The sequence below is a fragment of the Alexandromys fortis genome, unplaced genomic scaffold, assembly GCF_014885135.2.
Source record: "Alexandromys fortis isolate MF-2015 unplaced genomic scaffold, M_Fortis_MF-2015_v1.1 scaffold_340, whole genome shotgun sequence".
NCBI lineage: Eukaryota > Metazoa > Chordata > Mammalia > Rodentia > Cricetidae > Alexandromys > Alexandromys fortis.
The window spans coordinates 511142-522085 of record NW_026068213.1 but is presented as its reverse complement, the minus strand read 5'-3'; the positions used below and the strand labels follow the sequence as shown (position 1 = coordinate 522085).

The window sequence follows — 10944 nt, the reverse complement described above, 5'->3', positions numbered from 1 at the left end:
AAAAGGATGAAATCATGATAATAGCCAAAGCAAGATTTTAAAAAACTATTTTGAATGCTATTGAAATTAAGTTTTTATTAATTCAAACTTGAATATTATAAAGATATTAATTATAGTTTACAAGGTAATAAATAACAAAAGGATTAAAACATATATTAAATGAATGGATAAGATTAATGAAATTGTCAAAATAATATACTTGAAAGATTATTAAACAAAGAAGGGAAGAATTCTAGGTATTGAAGAAAAATATTTATATGATAGAGAAAGCAAATTAAAACTCATAGAAATACTTCCTCATTAGTAGTTACTACCAATATAGATAAATTGAGCTCATTAACTAAAAGATAAAGTTGTAGAATGGTCAGACAGAGATCTAATTCTTAATGTCCTCAAAATATTCAATTTATAGCAAAGAACAAAAGTAAATTGAGTTTGAAAGAGTGGAAAAAGCAACTGTCTAAAAATTGTCATGAGCAAAAGTCGTCTGTGGTGATTATACTAGTACTGACCCAATAAACTATAATATATAAAGTATACAACTGACAGAAAAAGGTATCATATATATTTTTAAAGTGTCAACCATCATGGATGTTGTTTTGTTAAGTGTTCTGTCAAAGTAACACATACCTGAGAAAAAGACAACTAATAAAGATTTATTTAGGCTAATTGTTTTGGGAGTATCAGTTGATGGTTAGTTGGCTTTATTGCTTTTGCACCTTTGCCAATCTATCACATCATTTTGGACACATGCAATAGAACCAAAGATTTTACCTCATAGTTGGGAAGAAAAATTAATAAGGCAAGGTTCCAACAGTTGCTTTCAAGAAGGTCAAAAGTTCTAGTTTTCATCCCCCAAATTCCATCCTGGAGAATGTCTTCAAAATATTTGCCTCTCAGAGACATTCAAGATACAAATTACAGGATATAGATATATAAATATCACCGAACAGAAATTAAAAAAATATATGAATCAAAATTGATATAAACTAAGGGCCATTTGAGGGGTTTCATGGAAACCTAATACAGCAGAAACATCCTACAATATATACATGTATGAAGGTTATCCAAATGACATCACCAAATATAATGGGGGAGACAGAACTCCAACTGGATATCTCCCAGGAATGGATTACATATAATAGAGTTATTGGGCAAAGGGGTCCCATGAGAACCCCCCAAAAAACTAAGGGCTTTGACAAGGCATTATTGCTGGTTCTCTACAAACTGACAGAAAGGTTCTATTGCTGAAGGCAGCCTACATAGAGCCTTCATCCCTATGGACTAGTATCTGTAGGAAGGTATTCTGAATGCTACCAAAGGAGAGAAGGTAAACACCAACCTAGGTACTAACTCTCTGATATACAAGAGTGACCAGTCTGCAAAGTAACAGTGATGCATTGGTGGCATAAGCCCTTGAGAGTAGCCAATCAACATTGGATTTGAGTTAAGATTCACTCCATGATGTGGAATTCATAGCCAGTGTTGCTTAGGTGGCCAAGAACTTGAGAGTAGGTAAGCCATGGACTTAGGAGCAAACCAAATACTTTTATTTTTGCTAACGGAGCATAGCAATAAAATAATTTCTGATGACATTCTGCTATACTTGGATCTATGCCTTCCTTAGCTATCATCAGAGAATCCTCTTTCTGCAGCAGATGAGAATGAATACAGAAACCCACAGCCAGAAAACATGAAGAAAATGAGAGACCTTTGGACACTTAGCCCTAAAAGAGATATTTCCATCAACATCCCCAACTCCCAGCTTCAGGGAACCTTGTAGAAGAGGAGGTGGAAAGAGTATTCGAGCCAGAGGGAATGGAAGACACAAAGGAATCAAGGTCTTCTAGATATAACAGGGATGGTGGACAAACAAACTCAGAGACTATGGCAATATGCACAGGACAATATGTATATGGGGCCCTAGAGCTGAGAGGAGTAGACACATGTTCCCATCTTAAAACCAGAGACTATGTCCAATTGATAATCCCTTGCAAATAAAAAAAAAGTTCCCCAAGGAAGTCTCACTGGAAAACAAATCACTCTTTAGTATAGGCCCATGATGGCCAACATGAAAAAACTCAATGGTGTCATGGGTTTTAAAAATGCTGGCGGGTACTGAGAGCAGCTGGTGGTGGGTCCCGGTGCTCAGTCCCGAGCAGCAGAGGCCAGACAGCAGGTTCCCAGTCCCGGTGACACTGAGTCCCCAGAAGGTGCAGTTTCCCAGCAGCGAGCGGCTGGGCAGGCGAGTGGCTGGGAGACATGTGGGGCAGACACATTGTATGGAATAGAATTGGATATTTATTACTTAAAGGGGGAGGAGAAGAAGACACACACAGAGAAAGAGAAGAAGAGGAGAGAGACAGAGAAGGGCCTGAGGGAGAGAGAGAGAGACACGCACATGTGCCATGAGAGGACAGTGAGAATCTAAGATGGTGGGAAGTGGGCAGAGGTCGCCAGGAGTGGGCGTGGCTTGTCTCTTGAAGAGATGAAAACGATAACAATGGGAGGTTCTTTTGTCTTCTTCTGTCAAGTCAGGACATTTTATAGATCCTTTACATACACATCACAGTTTCTGGTTTTGAGTTTTTATGGCATTTCCATGTGTGTTAATGCATATGTGTGTGTGCAAATACATGTGTGTATGAATGCATGTGTGTGTGCATGCATGTGTGTGTGTGTGTGTGTGTGTGTGAATGCATGCAACTTGTGTTTTTCCTTTTTGGCTGTTTTTCTTGTTTGATTATTTTGTTTATTCTGGTTTGTTTGTTATTTATTTATCTTATCTTCTTACTATTCCTTAGATGCCTGTTTGTTTTCTTAGAAGAGACAGAAGGCTATGGATGTCAATGGAAAAAGAGATGGGTAGGAAATGGAAGGAGTAGAGGGAGGAAAACCACAATCAGAATATATTGTAAGAAAAAAATCTATTTTCAATAAAATAAAAACACAAAATTCATATATATTAACAAAGAAGAAACTGACACAATGAAGAAAAAATAAGTCTATATTAATAATAAAGTCTTTAATATCCCAATTTTAAAAATTAGTTCTTTGACAATTTTATACAGTGGCTTTTAATCATATCTACCCATCTTCCAACTTCTTCCATATCCACCCTCCCTTTCCTACCCATCCAACTTTGTGTTTTTGTTTTTACCTATAAAGACTAATTGGTGTAGATCAAAAGAGATCCAAGAACAGAGCCAGCCAGGAGCCAACAGAGCACATAACCAAAATGGCCAAGGTTATATAGGGATCAGAGAAACACAGCCCCTGGGAGGGAGAGGTTTAGGGGAGGAGTGGGGTGAGAAGTGCTTGGAGGAGCCACAATTGTTGAGTCATGCTGGGAAAGAAGGAAGGTGCCACAGGTTCTGGGAGAGCTGTCTAGCTTCTGCTATGATATGCTAATAAGCACCTCAGTTAACCATTGTGTTGGATTTCTTTGAGTCCTAACCACAATGAATTACTAAAATATACTTTTTCAAATTAAACTTACAAGGCCATGAAAGTTACTTAGGAGGAATAAGTTTAAGAATATGAAAGACTTAAAGCTTTAAGCACTAGGCTGGGAGTCCAGTTGAAGAGAGAGAGGAGTCAAAATAATAGCAAAGGGGCCGAGACCATCATGGGAAAACCCATAGAAACAGCTGCCCTGAGCTAGTGAGAATTCACTGACCCTGGACTGACAGCTAGGGAATACACACACACATACACACACACAAACACACACACACACACACACACACATATAGAGAGAGAGGGGGGGGGAGAAGAAGAAGAAGAAGGAAGAGGAGGAGGAAGAGGAGGAGGAGGAGGAAGAGGAGGAGGAGGAGGAGGAGGAGGAGGAGGAGGAGGAGGAAGAAGAAGAAGAAGAAGAAGAAGAAGAAGAAGAAGAAGAAGAAGAAGAAGAAGAAGAAGAAGAAGAAGAAGAAGAAGAAGAAGAAGGGGAGGATAAAGTCAAGTTATTTGGATCTAATTCTAAATAATATGTTATTTTATTTAGAGTTAGATAGATCATGTGTATTCTAGTCAGGGCAATGCCAACTGGCAGTGGAATCGGGATTTATCCCTAAAGCATAAATTGACTTTTTGGAGTCCATTCCCTGTGGTGGGATACATTGCTCAGCCTAGATACAAGGGAGAGGGCCTTGGTCCTGCCTCAAGTGATGTGACAGATTTGTTGACTCCCATGGGAGGCCTCACCCTCTCTGATGAGTGGATGAGGGGTGGGAAGCAGAGGAGGGAGGAGAACTTTAGTTGGTATGTAAAATATAAAGATTATTTTAAAAATGTTACTAAGAGAAATTAAAGAAAGGTATCCTGTGTTCATAAATTAGAGGAGTTGATAATATGAGGCTGGAAAAGCTTATCAGAACAGTTTATAGATTTAATCAAATCTATATCGAAATCCAAATGTAGTATTTTTTTCCAAAACTTCAAGCAAAATTTTCTAGAAATTATGTGAAATTGTAAGGCACTCCCAAGTAACTAAAACAATTTTGAAAATAAAACATTGGAGGACTCTTTTTGATCTCAGAACTTCCAGACTGTGCTAATGAAAACAATGCAGAACTGGCTTAAGGATAGATGTAGTAGTATAGATCAGTAGATAAACTCATATTTTGAGTTAATTTGATTAGTATGCAAAGACCAATGGGAAAAGAATAGTCTTTTTAGGACAAGTGTTTCTTTCTTTCTTATTTATTTATTTATTTATTTAGACTAAAGGTCTTACTCTGCAGCCTAGGCTGGCCTTGAACTCACTTTGTAGCCCAGGCAGGCTTTGAACTTATTGCAATACCTCTACCTTGCAGTCCTAGACATGATTTGCAGAATGAGCCACTCTGATTAGCAGCAACTGGAAATTTACCTGCAAAAGAATAAAAATAAAAATAGATCCATAGATCCTTACTTCAGGCCATAAATTATTTTCCCTTCCTCCCTTTAAACTGTCTCAAGTCCCTCTTGCTTTCTTTCAAACTCATGGTTTCTTTTTTCATTTTTGTTACACAGAGGAAGAAAGAAAGAAAGAAAGAAAGAAAGAAAGAAAGAAAGAAAGAAAGAAGGAAAGCCTGAACTCTTTGTACAATGTCTTTTGCATGTATATGTTTTCAAGACTGATCATTTGGAATTGGATTACGAATTCATGTGTCTTCTCTAGGGAAGACTCTTTCTCCCACTCTTAGCACTCATTAGTTAACTGTAGACTGGACTTATTTGTCTAGGATTGTGTCCTCATGAGCTTTCCACTTCATGTTAACATGTCTTTGGGTGTAGTCCTTGCTCAGGTCATGTGCAGGTAGCCATGATGGTGATACATCTTGAGTGTAGCTTCTGACATTTCTAGGAGACATAAAGTAGCAGCATTATTCCTGTTACTCTGGTGCTTACAATTTTTCTGCTCCCTTCTTCTGCCATGATCCCAAAACCTTAGCTACAGGGGTTTGTTGTAGTTGGGACTAGGCTTCACAATTTTGAATTTTGATTTGCTGTGTTTCTCTGCAGCGGTTCCCATCCTTTGCAAAAAGACCAGAAGGTAGCATATAAGTTTCTAAGTGATGAAGAAAACCAACAGCCTTGTACAGCTATAATGCTTATGAACCAGAACAATGATCAGCATGGCACCATAACCCTAAGAGTGCAGTACACATGCCTCAGCTGTAAGAAACAGCTCTCTAATTGGATTTAAGAGCTGCTTAGCAATACAGAAATTATGGCTGATATTGGAAAACTAGACAACTGTACATTGCTTGTGAAGTTATTGAACATGCAGGAGAACCAACAACCATCACCACTTTACTAAACCAGTATAATCCCTAATTACACTTTAGTTATTTCTCCTCATACCCACAGATAAGTGCTGCTCTTGCTTTTCTTTGGTGTAAATTTGCCTTTTGGGAAGTGCTTTGGAGATTATTTTCATCTAACCACTGGCCTGGGCATTGTCACTTTTAATATGCAACATACTTTTTGCACATGTCACAATCTGTTTGAGAAATGCAGAATAGGATTAGATGACAATTGGAAATAATGTTTTTTGTTTATGTGCTTGTTTGTTTTGAAATTTTAAGTCATCTCATAAGGTATCTACTTATTGAGCTATTTGTAATTTTTCTCAAATTCAAATAAACCATGTTAAGTTCTTTGTCAAGTTCTCATGTAGTATAAAGGATTAGCTTTGATTGTTTCTTTCAATTGGTTAGCATCAGCTTCTTTTTGGCAAGTCACTAGGTTCTCCATCTTCAAAGATATAATCTATTTTGCAAAACTTGTTGAACACCCAATGTACTGTACATTTGTTAATAATTCCAAATGTGTTATTGATGATACAAGTTCTCTCCACTATAGTATTATCAATTTTGAATTTGGATAATAAAATGGCTTGAATTTGCTTTTTGTCTTACATAATTTTCACACTGCATACTAAATATAAAGTGAATATCAGGTAATAATTCATTAGGAAAAAAGATGAGAATTGCATATCAAATTATGTGCAATGCAATCACATTTAAAGAATGCATTCCAACATAAAACAACTAACTTGAGAAATTCCAAAATTGCAATTACATTTGCACTGATCGTCCTCTCTAAGCTGTCGGTTAAAAACTATATCTTGATTATTTTAATAAATCTACTATTTTCTGGCCTTATAACCTCTTTATTTAGACAATCAATATATCTTGGGTAAAAAATATTATACTGATGTGGGATTCCCCTCTGTATACTGTGAATACCATTGGTTACCAAAGAAATTGTCTCAGACCTGTGATAGGGTAGAGAGTAGAGCTAGGCAGAGAAAACTAAACTGGAAGAGAAAAAAGGCAGAGTCAGGAGAGAAGCCATGTAGCCCTGCCAGAGACAGATGCTGGACAGAACATTACCCTGGGAAGCCACTGCCACGTGGCGATGCACAGATTAATGGAGATGGGTTAAATTAATATGTAAGAGCTAGCCAATAAGAAGTTAGAATTAATGGGTCATTCAGAGATGTAAATAATACAGTTTCTGTGTGACTATTTCAGGGCTGAGCAGCTGAGAACAGAAGTAGCGGCCTCCTTACATTATACATTAGGTATAGTTGGTTGATATCTTCACTATCTAACTTGGAATTACATTGTTTATATTGTTTTGTAGGTTTCTTTATTTCTTCCTAGTGGGCATTTACATTCCCAGCTAGCATTGTCTTTAAATTATCTTTTTTTAATTTTTGAGACTAAAATATAATTACATCATTTTCTCATCCCTTTCCTCCCTCCAAACACTCCCATATAACCCTCCTTGCTCTCTTTCAAAGTCATAGCTTCTTTTTAAAATTATTTATTCATCCACAGAATTTACTGCCCTAAATAGTCAATAGGTGTTTGTGATGTGGAACAAACAGTTCAGGTAGTTAATTTTAACTCATAGCTACTGTTCAGTCGCTCACTAGGGTTATTGCTTTAAATTAAATGGCCAATTATGATCCTAATTTTGTCACTGTTTCCACATTCTAAGTGTATGTAGACATTGTCCCTAGGTGTATTTCTACAAGTATCTCCACAGTGATAAGATAACATTTGACACTGGTTTTGTTCAGTATTCTACAAAGACGTTATATAATTCTAAAATAAATTTCTCAAGACAAAATAAGCTTTCATATATTTAAAAAGGAAAAGTACTAAAGCCATGTTGCAGAACCTCCTGCTTTTCTAGTCCAGAATATAGAATTATTTTTGTTTCTGTCATTGGCCAGAATAATTTTATTATCTCCTCACTAATTAGGCACATAAACATGACTTCTGCCGCTGTCATCTCTGTAAATCCATACTCGTTTTAAATTTGTAGAATTATAGTTCTTAATATTAAAATATTCCTCCACATAACAGAAATGATAGATCAACTCCAAAAAAATCAGTTGCCTTCCTATATACTAAATAAACAGAGAGGGAAATCAGAGAAGCATCACCTTTCACGATAGCCACAAATAGCATAAAATATCTTGGGGTAACCCTGACCAAGGAAGTGAAATATCTATTTGACAAGAACTTTAAGTCTTTGAAGAAAGAAATAGAAGAGGGCACCAGAAAATGGAAGGATCTCCCTTGCTCTTGGATTGGGAGGATCAACATAGTAAAAATGGCAATTCTACCAAAAGCAGTCTATAGATTCAATGCAATCCCCATCAAAATCCCATCAAAATTCTTCACAGATCTGGAGAAGATCAACTTTATATGGAAAAACAAAAAGCCCAGGATAGCCAAAACATCTGGAGGCATCCCTGACTTCAAACTCTATTACAGAGCTACAGTATTGAAAACAGCTTGGTATTGGCATAAAAACAGAGAAGTCGACCAATGGAATCGAATAGAAGACCCTGACTTTAACCCACAAACCTGTGAGCACCTGATTTTCGATAAAGGAGCTAAAAGTATACAATGGAAAAAAGAGAGCATCTTCAACAAATTGTTCTGGCAAAACTGGATGTCAATCTGTAGAAGAATGAAAATAGATCCATATCTATCACCATGTACAAAACTCAAGTCCAAGTGGATTAAAGACCTCAATATCAGTTTGAACACACTGAACCTGATAGAAGAGAAAGTGGGAAGTACTCTACAACATGTGGGCACAGGAGACCACTTCCTACGTATAACCCCAGTAGCACAGACAGTAAGGGCCTCATTGAATAAATGGGACCTCCTGAGACTGAGAAGCTTCTGTAAAGCAAAGGACACTGTCACTAAGACAGAAAGGCAACCCACTGACTGGGAGAAGATCTTCACCAATCCCGAAACTGACAAAGGTTTGATCTCCAAAATATATAAAGAACTCAAGAAACTAGACCGTAAAAGGCTAATCAACCCAATTATAAAATGGGGCACTGAGCTGAACAGACATCTCTCAACAGAAGAAGTTCAAATGGCCAAAAGACACTTAAGGGCATGCTCAACTTCCTTAGCGATCAGGGAAATGCAAATCAATACAACTTTAAGATACCATCTTACACCTATCAGAATGGCTAAAATCAAAAATATAGCCATTTTTTTTGATAGCCTTTGCTGGAGAGGTTGTGGAGAAAGGGGTACACTCATCCATTGCTGGTGGGAATGCAAACTTGTGCAACCACTTTGGAAAGCAGTGTGGCGGTTTCTCAGAAAGTTCGGGATCAACCTACCCCTGGACCCAGCAATACCACTCTTGGGAATATACCCAAGAGAGGCCTTATCATACAACAAAAGTATATGCTCTACTATGTTCATAGCAGCATTGTTTGTAATAGCCAGAACCTGGAAATAACCTAGATGCCCTTCAATTGAAGAATGGATGAAGAAAGTATGGAATATATACATATTAGAGTACTACTCAGCAGTAAAAAACAAGGACTTCTTGAATTTTGCAGGCAAATGGATGGAAATAGAAAACACTATCCTGAGTGAGGTAAGCCAGACCCAAAAAAAGGTACATGGGATGTACTCACTCATATTTGGTTTCTAGCCATAAATAAAGGACATTGAGCCTATAATTCATGATCTTAGAGAAGCTAAAAATGAAGGAGAACCCAAAGAAAAACATATAGGCTTCCTTCTGAATATTAACCTTCATCAGGCGATGAAAGGAGACAGAGACAGAGGCCCACATTGGAGCACTGGACTGAAATCTCAAGGTCCAAATCAGGAGCAGAAGGAGAGAGAGCACACACAAGGGACTCAGGACCGCGAGGGGTACACCCACACACTGAGACAATGGGGATGTTCTATCAGGAACTCACCAAGGCCAGCTGGCCTGGGTCTGAAAAAGCCTGGGATAAAACCGGACTCGCTGAACGTAGTGGACAATGAGGACTACTGAGAACTCAAGAACAATGGCAATGGGTTTTTGATCCTACTGCATGTATTGGCTTTGTGGGAGCCTAGGCAGTTTGGATGCTCTCCTTACTAGACCTGGATGGAGGTGGGTGGTCCTTGGACTTCCCACAGGGCAGGAAACCCTGATGGCTCTTTGGGCTGACGAGGGAGGGTGACTTGATTGGGGGAGGCGGAGGGAAATGGGAGGCGGTGGTGGGGAAGAGATAGAAATCTTTAATAAATAAATAAATGATAGTAAGTCTAAGCGAGACCAAATAAACACAGCACTACAGATTTCCATAGTGCAGATCTTTCTCAAATAAATCTCCACTATATTGGTGGAATATACAATTTCAGAGTAACCTACTGCTGTACAGAAAAACAAAAACAAAACAACTCAAGTACTTATATTTGCTTAGGTGACTGATTAAGGCATTTAATGAAGAATATTTTCTATAAATCAATTAAGTGCTATTAAACTTTGCTAATGAAAAATAACTATTTTGACCATGACCATTTCATTTATCCAGCTACTGCAGTTAGGCCATACCGTTTTGAGTGGAATATACTACTACCCAGTGCCATGGTGACGGCTGAACTAGGGCTCCAGCTGGGGGCAACATCTGCATCTGAGGTCCTACTGTAGCCAGGGCCTGTGTGGATATCTGTGTCTCCTGTTGCCACTGCTGATGCACAGAGTCTGGTCCACCTGGAGCTGTGTTGGTGTCCGAGGCCTGCACTGCCACTGGGGCCAGGCTAATCTGGGTGTACATAGCTTCCACCTGGGACCATGTGACATCCAGACCTGAGCTGTTGCCAAAGACCATGTCTGGACCCATGGTCCTACCATAACTGGGTCTGTGTTGAAGTCCATGGCCCATGTTGCCACCAGGGCCCATAAAGAGGCCCAGGGTCTGGACTGCAACCTGTAGCCTTCTTAGAGCCTAGGGGACATGATACAGCTGATGCTATACAGATGTGAGTGGCCTGCACTGCTACCCAATGCCATGGTAACATCCGGGCCAGAGCTATAGCCAATGGCTGTGTCCGGGTCTGTGGCCCTACTGTAGTCAGGATCTGTGTTGGTGTTTGACGCTCCTGTTACCATTGAAGGCCA

The 10944-nt window shown here is 38.6% G+C and overlaps 1 pseudogene; it reads right to left on the bottom strand.

The window, feature by feature from the left end:
• LOC126493361 (60S ribosomal protein L19-like) overlaps positions 1–10666 on the bottom strand; it is an 87232-nt pseudogene extending 76566 nt beyond the window's left edge.
• Positions 10667–10944: the final 278 nt, after the last annotated feature.